This window comes from Zonotrichia leucophrys, chromosome 3 (genome assembly GCF_028769735.1).
Source record: "Zonotrichia leucophrys gambelii isolate GWCS_2022_RI chromosome 3, RI_Zleu_2.0, whole genome shotgun sequence".
Classification (NCBI taxonomy): Eukaryota; Metazoa; Chordata; class Aves; order Passeriformes; family Passerellidae; genus Zonotrichia; species Zonotrichia leucophrys.
Window position 1 is genome coordinate 36,621,659 of NC_088172.1, and position 9,264 is coordinate 36,630,922.

The following is a 9,264-nucleotide window of genomic DNA, read 5'->3' on the forward strand; positions in this document are numbered from 1 at the left end:
AGCTGTAGCATAACACATTGGGGTAAGTTGGCTGCATCATGTAGAGGAATCACTTCAGGTCTTGTCATGTGAAAATTTTCAGTAAAATACATTAAGATTATCTGAGAAATTTCTGCTGGGTAAAAAATACAGTTGCATTTCAGAGTGGTGTGGTGTTGGCTCCAGAAATGCAAGGTGCCAGGCAAATGGAAGAAAAGATGAGCCAGAAAAAGTGTCAGGTGAAGGAGGGAGGCAGGTGAGGAAGGAGTGGAGAGCTGCAGCATCTCACCCTAAGGCAGGTGCAGCACCAAGGATGCTGCTTATCCCAGTGTGAGACAGACCAGGCACCTGAGAGCATCCAGGGTTAGCAGAGTCCTGGGGTTTCTGGCCTGGGAAACCTCCAGCTGCCTTCACAATTTCTCCATTGGAAAACGAGGAGAGAAATGTGCTATTGTATTCTTGTATGGAAAGGAAAGGCTAGCTGTTTAGTTTGTAAATTTTATTTCCTTCTCTTCATTTTATCTCTTCCCTCAGGATAATACTCTACTTTGAAGAGTCTGAAGGAAGGAAATATCACTCACTGTCTGTGCAGAGACTTTAGGTTTTCCACATTTTTAAGTTCAGCCTCAGGGTAGTGTTTATTATCCACCCCTAGAAACTGATGCTGGCCTCAGGGCTTGGCAGAGTGGCTACATCCCACCAAACAGATGATTCCTTATCAATCAGTCTTCAAAATTTGTGTGTCAATCAGAGATAGAGCTTGAAGACCCAGTTTACCAGTCAAGTGGCTTTTTGTTTTCTTATTTCCAGAACACATGAAGTGAGACTGACCAACACATGAAATCATATGCAATCCAAAATAAAGTTTTCTAAGAAGGGAAATTTTTACCAAATATCTCAATTTTCATTTCAACATTTCCAGGAGTCTTTAGAAAAGTGAAAACAAGCATCAAAAAGCAAAAGTTTTGCTTTGGAGCACTTGATGCCAAGTCAGTGCTTCAGCAAGCGAGGCAGGATAAGATCGATTATTTCCATTTCACTGCACTCGGCTGACATCACTGGGGGTGCAATGCCAAACAATTCCAAGCTACATTTTCATCAGCAATTCACTTTGATTCATTGGTTGATGCCTTTAGACACTGTGTTTTGTTCCTCAGATTTATTTTAGAAAAGATGATGCTAATTCTGGCTGGATAAGGACTCACTGAATAAAGCTGGGCTTTGCCATAACCTGTGGCCACGATTCTGGATGTGCTTTCTATATGTGAATCCAGCTCATGGTGAGTGTCCAGGAAAGTGCTGCTGAGCTCAGTCTGCAAGCAGGATGGAAACACACTGAACAAACTGGGACCATCCTGGGATTTTTGCAGTCTCATCTGCCCAGGCTTAGATTTGTAAAAGCTAAAATCAGTGAGAATTTACATGATTTCTGTGAGTTCTGTATTTTCTGTCCAAAGTGCTCACCCCAAATGTCCAACGTGCTGCAGACTCATCTTTGTGAGCAGTTGATTTTCCTAAATTCTGCATGTTCCATATCAACATCTCCTCTCTTCCCAACAGCTCCAGACTCATTTTGGTGTCTGGCATGGCTGCAGCTTTAGATAGTGTTGAGTTGCTCAGATATCTCCAGTCCTACAGCCTTTTCTTGTTATTTTTCCTTGGAAGTCTCCCTTGCAGACGCATCCCCACATCACTCTGGTCATGAAATCTCCTTTTGACAATAGCTGAGACCCCGGAGCTCCCCCTGCCTCATCCCTACCCTGACACTCCCGGGTTATGCCCTCCATGACCAGACAGTGGAGACCAGCAGAAGCAGATCCATGAGTGACACAGCTGGTGCTGAGGATGCAAAAACCTCCATGTTTCAGAAGGTTTTGCTTTGATCTAGGTCCAGCCTGGGCCAAGGGACTGTAAGTGTTTGGAGTATGCTAGTAGTGTCTTAGAATTGTATTTTTCTTGTTCAGTTTCAGACATAAAAAATCCCATTCGGGCTCTCTCATTCCTCTTTTCAGTGCAGAAGATGCTGGGGTAGATACTTGCCCAGAGCCTTCCCAATACACCTTCCTGACAGAGGAGTCAAGACTGAAACAAAGCCTGCTCCTCTGTGCTATTTTTTAACAAGAGGGAAGCAAAATTTGCCAGTTTATTCCTCAGTAAGGAGAGACCTGAGTGTGCTGTATAGAAGCTGTATTTGCTATTGAAAGCCCTGTATTTGTCATAAGGCTCTTATTCTCATTAAGGTAGGAGCTGCAGCTTATTGGAAAAGGCTCTTGATACAAACACTCCAGACAGGGCTGTCCCCAGATCAAATGATATTTGTCATGAGGACAGTTGTGCAAAGATTCACAGTGAGGAAAAAGTGCATCAGAAGATAGATTACAAGGTCACCCTTCAAGGGTAAATAATTAGGCAGAACTGTGCTGTTTGGCTTTATGTAAGAATCATTCTCTAGTCTCTATTCTTTTTACAAACCAGAGCTCTTTGGGGAGGAAAAGGGAATTTAATAAGCAGTTCCTGCAGCTCCTGCCACAGGAAGGAAACTTTGGCATAGGAAAGAATATACTGTTCCTCACATATTTTCATATCACATGCAGATTTTACTGAGGAATGTGGTCCTGTGCTGAGTGATAAATAGATACCCATAGATGTGTTGAGAAATTATAACATTTAATTTCTGATATGAGACGCTGTATTAGGAGAAATAAGAACACTTGAAGCAGACAGGCAGGACAAAGCTGCTCATCAACAAGCCAGTGAAACACAAGAAAGTGGGGTGGTGTTCTTGCAGCCCCGTTTGGTGGGCTGTGCTCCTCATCCTGGCAATGGCCCCTGAACTGAAAGCCTTCTCACAACCCATGAGCAGGAAACAGCAACTATACAAAGAATTTGAACAGGTCATTGTCATCAGTGGTAGGGGCACCTCAAGATGTGATTTACCTAATCCAAAGAGCCAAGGGGCTCATCCCAGATGCAGCACTAGAGGCCCCAGGAGAAGGGTGAATGTCCCATTTGGAGCAGCTGCCCCACATTCGGAGGGGTGACGTTAGGACAGACTCCCCCCATTTCCAGAGGCGAGGGGGATGTAGGCACTGCATAAAACCACAGGAATCATCCAGCACTTGTCTTTGGTACTAATTTGTGAAGCCTCTTTCTCTGTTTGTTTGTTTGATGAGGCTCATTAGGGGCTAGTTGAAGGCTGCCAGCTCAGACTGCTGAGCAGGCTCTCAGCTGTGCTGAAGAGGCTCCATTCCAGCCAGCTCCACGCACACACCCAGGCCGGATGTTTGCTTCCTTTCATGATGGTTTTCTTTGTCTACTTGATTGTGGACTTGATTTCTACAAGTGCTATAAAAAAACCCCAACATTCTTAGTCTCAGCTGGATTCTTGCAGCTGTGGGGAGAGGAGGACGCAGGGAAGCAAAGACTCCATGTTTTCAAGACCCAAAATTCCTGCTCCATAATTTGTGCTGATTGCTGTCTGATACTTAAGGAAGGAGTTAATTAAGGTTCCAACTCCATTCCCTTCCTTCTACAGTACTGAACAGCTATTTTTACTTGTGGTCTACCTGTTTAGTGTCCCATTTGGGCTTGCAATAAGAACACACTTCATTGTCTTTCCCAATAGGAAGCCAAGGACTCTTGCTTTAGCTTTAGGGCTATAATGTCAAGTACTTGAAGAACAAGGAACATATGGAGCCCAGTTATCCAGTCCCCTTTAGAAGCAGTAGGTGCCTCCACATACACACAGTGTTACAAAGCAAAAAGAAAATTTACATGGATATGTGTATTCAGGTGCTTTCCCTCCTCACGGGAGTATCCTGGGAAGAAAAAGGATGCCAAAATTTGGCACCAGCTTTGAATTACAGGGGGCATAATTTCCCTGGTGGCAAATTATAACCCTTTCTCTTCAGCCTTTTCCTTCATCCTCTCCTACACCCTCTCCACCATCTTTTGTAGAGTTTCTAACTTCTGGCTTGTTCTCCAGCACTTTTTCTATTTCTGTTCATTCTCCTTCTTCCAGGCCTTCACCTGCCCTTCTGTCCCACCCCTTACTTTGCTGTTACTTTGGATCTCAGTCCCATCTCCCCATTCCTGGGGTCCAGGCTGCCTTCTCCACTCTCCTCTGTCAGGCTGCCAGCTGCAGGGAGCACTGAAAGCTCAGGAGAGGAAAATTCATCATCTCAGTGCTGGAGCTGGCCATGTGCAGAGCCCTGAAGGAGCAACAACCACAGGTGAAAGTCAGGCTTTGCTCTGAGATACTCTGCACACAGACAGGCACAACCCCTGCAGTAGGCCCAAACATCCTTTACAGCAAAAGAAAAAAATCAGCTTAAAATCAGCCCTAATGAAGATCATCCTAATAAGAACTGGAAGTTTAAAGCAGGGCTGATTTGGCTTGGGTTTTCATAGGAAGGATAAAAAGTGTGCTCACAGGATCCTTCCCAAAATCACATGCACACACCAAATTTTGAATCTTGCAAGAATACTCTGAACAACTGTTGTCATATTTGGTTTGGTTTCACTTTTTTTTTTCTGGTTTTTGGTAGGAAAAATCCTGTATTACTTTCTTTTTACTTTGGAAACACTTGAATTATTTTTACTGAGCCTTCTGTAGAAAAATCAGCTTGACAGTTACACTTTTTCAGACATGGGTAAATATCAGCAGAAACCAGCAATTCTGGCAATCCCTTTAACACTGGAAAAGCAGGTCCTTTTTTCAGCAGGCAGTGGCTGTGGCTCCCTGTATGCCTTGCCACTAGGTAGAGTGAAATCCTCATTTCCCTGAAAGCACCTGACTCCTCACATATAAACAACTTTTTCCTAAAAATTAAATTGGTATCTGTATCTTGCACATATAGGGAAATGAGGAAAGCCCAGCTCAAAGAAGATGGGCCCAAACCTTCTGAACTCCTTTGGAATAGACAGATACTGGTCCCACCTGACTTGGAGGAGGAAAGAGAAACTGTAACTTCTCTGATATTTGGATTTCATTATGTGGCAGCTGGTAGAGTCCTCTGAAATGAGTTTTTCTTAGAAATATAATAAAGTAGAACTGGAACATAAATAGAAACCATGAAAAAATATAAATCGGAAGGCACTGAAAATGCCAATACATTAAATTTTCAATTTAATCAAAGTCATGGGTCATTTAATGCAATATGAAGAAAAAATATGGAGAAATGAAATCATGGCAGTTTCTTATGCCGCAGTTTGTCTAAAAGACTCAAATTACATTGACTTTCTGTAGATCTCAAGTTGTTTTAAACAAACTGATCCACCCAATCTAAGGCATGAGGGATTGTTTGGTCACTGTGAAAAAAACCCCAACAGTTACAGGGATGTTTGCCTGTTCTTACAGTGTGTGTGGAGTCCAAGGAAGTGCATGAGTCCCAGGAATAAACTTCCTTTGGCATGGCTCAAATCTAAACCCCATCTAAACCCCATCAATATATTTCTGCTGATTTTGGTATCTGTAGTATTGGCTACAAGTGAATTAAGCTCTGAGCACTGCAACAGCAAATTTTGACCCCAAGGCTAAGGCATGGGATTCTTGTGAGCACTCATGAAATGCTTGGGATCAGGAATGGGCTTCACTCTTTTGATTCCCCCCACTTTATCCTTTTTTGGCAGGTTTTCTGTGCAAAAGTGCTCAAAAACTTGAAATCATATTGTGATGCTGTGGTGGGAAATAGGGGAAAGTATAAACTTTCTGCAAGACCTAACAACTAGTCATGGGGAAAAAAAGGAGAATAAAGTTGATGGTTCATGCAAGTTTAGACTGCTAAACTGGAACACAAATGCATCTGGATTTTAAATGGGAAGGATGTAAAAAACATGACTCCTGCCCCATATGATATTCTTTATGGTCATTAAAAAATCAAAATCATAGAATTGTTTGTGTTGGAAGGGACATTAAAGAACATTTAGCTCCAACCCCCTGCCATGGGCAGGGACAACTTCCACTAGACTGGATCGCTCCAAGCCCCATCCAACCTGACCTTAACCACCTCCGGGGATGGAGCATTCACAAGTTTTGCTTTTTGTTTGTTTTCCCCCAACAACAGCATTCAAATCAGCTCCCTGCAGTGTTTGTTCCATGTCTGCCTGGGGCAAGCCACACCTGCACCCTGCACAGAAATTCTGTGTGGAGGCAGCTGCTGCAGCAGCCTTTGCTCCAGCTTACTCTAGGCTTTGTTTTCCACTGAAATGGGAAAGCCTTGTATCTGCTTACCTCATCTAAAGCCAAGCTCAGAGTGCATTTGATTCTGCTGCTATCAGGGTAACTGCTGTGACTCTGAGGCTGGCACATCAGAAATCACCCATCCACACTGCTGATCCTTTACACTGATGGAGGGTAATGCACACTCCTTTCCCATGTGTTCAACCTAACCATGGGTTTGCTGTTCCTGGGCAATCAATGAAACACAGATGATAGATAACTCTTTTCTGTCTCATTATTTTCCAGGTTTATCTCTCCAAGCCTGGCTGCACACTGTAAATGGCAAACACAGCTACAGTACTAGTCAGCAGTGGAATGTGATGGTTCTGTCCTACACCATCTAATTTAAAAACCTGCTTTCACCCTTGGCAAATCTCTCAATTAAAATCCCAATCACAGCTTTTCGTGGCTTCTGGGTATCATAGGCCCAAGGGAAGAAACATAGTTTTCTACTAAAAAAATCAGGTGATGCTTCATCTCTGCCCAATATATTACTCATGGAGAAAAAAAAATGCATTAAAAGAAACTCGGGCTTCTTAGAATGAGGAAATTCAGAGCTTGCAAAGATGCCACTCTGTATTTTCAGCTCAGCAGGATAAAGGAACTGGACATAAAATAAGTGCCTTTTTTTGCAAATTGCACCAAGATCAGTTTAAACAGCTAAATAACTACAATTACAATTACAAAGACATTATTTTTGGGTTTTTAGGGAAAAAACAAGGCTATGTAAGAATGAGGTGCAACAGACAGACTAGTTCTTTCAAATTTTTCAACATTTGGATGTGATTTGTCATTGTATTTTGTGGATCAAGGCGTGCTGGAGGAATTAGGTTTCACTTATATGAAACTTCAGATAAGTTACTGATTTTGTTCTTCAGCCATTTTTAAGCTTGGGTTTTAACATTCTACATTTTCAGCCACACTGAGACAGGGGTTAGGTGAACATCTGCCAGTAGTGCCACAACCAGTATTGGTGATTTTGAGTAGTGACTGGAATTGGAAGATTTGCTGAAAATTGTGAGCTTAAATAACAACAAAAAAACCAAAACATAACAAAAACAGAGTTATTTTCATCTGTCCTATTTTCTTAGGCGTTCACATTTGCAAACTTTTCCATGCATCAGTAAAAGCTAGAAAAGAACTTTCTCATGCATTAAAAAAGAGAAGCTGAGTTTCCCATGTTCCAGGAGCTGGGACTGCAGAAAGGACAACAGAATAAATTCTGGGAGTTGCAATGTTCTGTAACAGAAATAGTTGGTGGGAGTTGAAATAGCATCACATTCCTTTGACTGCATAACTTTGATATTTAAATTACCTTGCTGCATTCTCTTAGTCTGAAAACTGAACCTTATGTAATTGAGAAACAATAATCTAATATCATAATAGAGTTTTATCATGGCCATTAGCCAGCATCTCCAGTGGAAATAAATGCCTATTATTAGTCCAATCTATCACAAGATCTTGCAGCATTTTGGACATTCCCTTGGGTCATCATTGCACACACCTCCTACAGTAAATCTTAAATTGTGACAAATAATGTCTTTTTCCTATGGATAGCCCCTCTCTTCTATAGCTATTTGTCTTGCAAAACATAGCAGATTTTTTTATGCAGCAAGGAAAATGGTGGCTAATGAATGATAGAAAAACCCTAATTTATCCTGTTAAAGCCAAATCTTTGTTTCCTGTTTCAGTGTGGTTTAGACGTGCAGAGAGAGCATGATAAATATTTTATGTGCAGGATCCAGCAAACACACAGTGATAGGATGCTGCCATGATTAAAAGAGGTTTTTAAACTTAGAGATAGATTCTGAGTCCAGCTGCCACGAAGAAATGCTTACTAACACTGGAACAGGATTTCCAGAAACCCTGGATAGCCCTAGCATGTGCACTCCTCTCCTCCACCCTCCACCCTGACAAGGTGTCTCAGATGCCCTTCTGTTCCTCCTTAGAGGTCAGGTGGCCAGCAGCACAAGCTGCTGAATGTGCCCTCTCTGCCTCAGCTGCAGCCCCAGTCTGCAACCTGCCAACAGCAGAAGGACATTTGCCAAAAAGTTCTGTGCGAGTTGTTCCCACCAGGAAAATCCCCTACAACCCCAGCTGCATCCAATTCCTCACAGTTAGAGCAGAAATTTAACATCCTCCCCACCCTGCTTCCTTCAAGATCTTCCCATCAGGTCCAGCAAAGACATTCTGACACCTGGCACAGGGAAAGGCTGGCTGCGTCCTCCCTGCCCAGCAGGACCCTCCTGCCAGCCACCCTTGAGAGAATTACTGCTAATTGCAGCAAAGAGCTTCCTGCTCAGACTCCTGCCACTGAACAGACCTCCCTGAGCACTGCAATCCTGTCACCTGGCAGTAAACTCACCTCTCCCTCCTGGCATCACCAGCTGACTAAATGGAATAAGGACACATAAGGCAGGCTGTGCATTTGAAGCAGTCTTTGCAAAAGCAGATCCCTTCCCTGACCAAAATGTGAATATTTGTTTTGGAAAACATGGTGGCCACTCCAATATCAGGATATTAGGAAGAAATTTTTCACTCTGAGCGTGGTAAGACACTGAAGCAGGTTTTCCAGAGAAGCTATGGATGCCCCATCCCTGGAAGTATTCAAGACTGGGTTGGATGGAGCTCTGAGCAACCTGGGATAGTGGAAGGTGTCTGTGCCCACAGCAGTGAGATTGGAACTGGATGATATTTAAGGTCTCTTCCAACCTAAACCCATTCTATGTTTCTATGATTTTATAAGCAAAAATTTCTCCAGGTCAAACAAAACCAACCCCATGCCAAGTCAAACAACAGGATAACTAACTCTCAGTTGCTGAGAAATATGGAGTGAAAAACACTGGACCAGCGGGTGAAGATGGCATTCCCTTACCCTCAGTGTAGTACTGTGTGACTGCTCTGTGGGTTGAGCATGGTGGGTTAAAAGGAAACTCACATATTCCCCCACACAGAACAGCAATTCTTAATGCATATTATGCAAGAGTGAAGGCAAGTGGCAAACTAGTGGAAGTAAAATCCATTTTGTTATGACTCAGTTGGTGGGAGCAGCCTGGGAGTCAGCC